The 3,278-nt window shown below is 41.7% G+C and overlaps 1 non-coding gene and 1 pseudogene across 1 annotated transcript; both read left to right on the top strand.

Moving 5' to 3' along the window:
• The first annotated feature begins 1,081 nt into the window (after positions 1–1,081).
• Positions 1,082–1,196, top strand: LOC140274307 (U5 spliceosomal RNA). Its single transcript, XR_011908273.1, has one exon. It is a non-coding gene; the product is annotated as a U5 spliceosomal RNA (small nuclear RNA).
• A 307-nt stretch (positions 1,197–1,503) lies between these two features.
• Positions 1,504–1,673, top strand: LOC140274093 (U2 spliceosomal RNA; annotated as a pseudogene).
• Positions 1,674–3,278: the final 1,605 nt, after the last annotated feature.

Here is a 3,278-nt window from a genome sequence, read left to right as displayed (position 1 = left end):
TGTTGAAACTTCATCAGAAGTGAAGAAATAAATGAATGCCTATCAACAAATGTGGGATCTAAACTCTACTGCTTCCTCTAAAATAATTTCTTTTCTCAATTCAGAAATGTGTGTGTGTAAGTCACAACACCCGTGACACCAAAACGGCTTTCTTTTCTCTCTTTTCTCTACACTATGCACTATGAACACACACACCAAATCAGAAAGGCTTTTTTCTCTCTTTTCTACATTATGGACTGTGGGGACACAAAACCGCTCTCTCTTTTTTTTTTTGATTGTGTGCCAGGGCGTTGTCTCACGTATTAGATTATGCTTAAGATACGAATGGGTTTATCAGTCACATCAGAATCCATACATACTGATCCTCCCGTAATAAAATGGTCGGATCTTATCAAACACACTTTGTTTCTTGTGACAATCAAGTCAGCGAAACAGCGTATACACGTCAAGACACTGAATCAAGTTTGCCACAAGCACTCATAAGTTTGGCAGTATTGCTCTGCCGTCAGCAATCATACACCCATTTTATTTTCGTGAGACATGTGCAGGCACCTGTTCATCTACTGTTCTATCACTATGAATTAGTTTATCTATTATCAATAAGGATACTTCTACAACTATTATCAAAGTATGTCCGGACTTCTTATGTTGTCAGTTGTTATATATGAATAAGTGGGTAGCTACTGACAAGCATTAAGAATGTCACACAGCCCAAACATATAACATTTCAGGACACACCACACAGTTAACAACCACAGTGAAGCGTGTCAAAGCCCAAACATGTAACATTCAACAGGACACTTACACAACACATTCAAATCAAACAGTCAGACAACATACAAGAACATATACCCCAGCCGGCATTGCTCCCTGCCTATTTTCCTACAGCTCACTATGTGTGCGCACACCTTTTTTCACAAACTCTTCAACTTATACTCTTTTACCGAAGCTGCTACAGCTCGATTGGCCGAATACCCTTAGATCCTATTTGGGTGAAGCGTCTCATCCAAGCAAAGCTCACCATGGGGAAGGTGGCTATGCCAACTAGCCTGATGCCCTGCTCCCGCAGTGACGGATAATCGTACTCTGGTTTCTCTTCATAACGTACAAGTCTTGCGCCTTTTACTAAAGACTTCCGTGGAGAGCAGCACTAATGAGTTGTTTCTATTTTTGGCACGCTTTATCTTTGTGGGTGAAGCCCTTTCTGTCTGTGCAAAAGAAATCTTGTTACTGTGCAGAGTGACTTCTCTGAGTAGAGTAGCCTTACTTGTTGTGACTGTGCCGATGTTCGAAGCTGGAGTGCAAAGTTATTGCTTGAATGGTGCTCGCTGAAACGTGCAGGAGTGCAAAGTTATACCATTTAAAAGGGCTGAAGAGTGCTCAGTGCAGCGGTAGGGCGGAGGTGCAAAGTGACACTCTGGCCCCCTATGGCCATAAAAAAAACACCGCTACAAGTGCGCATTGTGCCAGGAAGGGCCCTCGGACATGAACCAGTGGACAGTTATCGCTTCTCGGCCTTTTGGCTAAGATCAAGTGTAGTATCTGTTCTTATCGGTTTATAATCTGATATGTCCTCTATACGAGGACTACATATTAAATGGATTTTTAGCAATAGGAGTTCACTCCAAACATCGACCCGGTACTGCAGTGCAGCTGGGAACGGTGCGCTCTTCTCTGCTCTTGTGAAAAAGCAAACAGCGGTGCAGGATGGAAGTTTCATGGAGCCCAAGATGAAACTTTCTTTTAGTCTGCTGACAAAAGAGAGTGAATGCGAAGTAGACTTTAACACGGCTCTGGGAGCGAGCCGAATGCGGGCTAACCGGGAGAATTGCTTGAAAGAAACGCGACACCGAATGAGCGGTCAGAACAAAGCCTCAATACAGTGTTCCCGTGGTGTTTTTGGCTGCCTTGTCTTTTGCATAGAGTAAAAGACAAGGCAGCCATCGAATAGGGCCCCGATTGTTCCTACTTGGTCAGCCGAGGAGCAAGGGGGGGAGCAAGCGTCTCAACCAAGCAAAGCTCACCATGGGGAAGGTGGCTATACCAACTAGCCTGATGCCCTGCTCCCGCAGTGACGGACATGTTGTCATGCTACTCTCCCCCCTCTCTGGTGCTAGATCTTCATCTGAGATTTTAACAGTGTCATGAGTATAACTATTCAACAGATCAGTTAAAAAAAAAAGCTTGCTCGTGGAGATGTTTCAGGATCTGGATACCAAGCGTGGACCTAATGTTTTCATTTTTGCAATTCTGATACAGGCTATTGAGCAGTGATAACTAACACCAAGTTCAGATGCTGCGGATTTTATACCTTTGTTTTGTTAAGATTGAGCCAATCAGGGACAACCCTTGAAGGATCTCTTAAGTTTGGTTTTGTAGGATCAGTAATTACATGAGAAAGGTTGATATTGGTACACACCTTTTTAAATGATCAGAGGCAGAGTTCAACTTGTTTAAATTAAAATTGCCACACAGAGATTGGGTTTAGGCCACATGCACACAGAATGACATCAACAAATATAAGAAATATTAAACATTTACACATAGATTTTTGAATACATGTAGAGGAATGATACTTTGAAATGTGCTCATTGCAGAGTTATGATCAGTTGAGTAATGTAGGTTGAACTATTCTGGGAAAGAGGTTCTATTCCCAGCATCATGATGGACACTCCTGATATAGAAGGTTTCGCTAACGCATTGGAATTGTTTTACTATTTTCATATGCATGTGCAATGAAGAATTGCTTGCTGCTGATAAATGCAAAGAAGAACAGCGTACACATAGATGCTCACATATAGGCTGCTGAATGCAATGAAGACCTGCTTATCCAGTAAAGTTCAATGTCAATGTGTAATATTCAATTAGGATTTGCAAAACAGTGAAGTTAAACAATGAATGGGTCCATAGTCGGTATGAGAAGACTACAGAAATATTTACCTGGATGTACGTTCAAACAGAGATGAGAAAATTGCGATAAATAATTGTTTGTTTGTTTGTTAGTATGTATATGAATGTTATGAGTATAAACTGTGTTCAGTCATAGTTACTCAGTAGTGTCTCAGCGAAACAACCGACGGGGGAAGCCTTGCGGTGACAACAAAAGCAGTGTTTTACTGATCAGTCAAGTTGCTCCAGTGTACTCCATACAAACTGGTTGGCTACTGAAGGGATAGAAAATGGGGGATACTTGTTTTAAAGCAAACAAGGAATTAGATGGGAAAAATACATGTTTTAACGGGACCCAGACAATATTAAATACTCAGACAGATGGGAGA

This window comes from Leuresthes tenuis, unplaced genomic scaffold (assembly GCF_036924035.1).
Source record: "Leuresthes tenuis unplaced genomic scaffold, fLeuTen1.0.hap1 SCAF_17, whole genome shotgun sequence".
In the NCBI taxonomy this organism is placed as follows: domain Eukaryota; kingdom Metazoa; phylum Chordata; class Actinopteri; order Atheriniformes; family Atherinopsidae; genus Leuresthes; species Leuresthes tenuis.
Note: the sequence above shows the minus strand (reverse complement) of the source record. Positions and strands in the feature narration are given on the sequence as shown.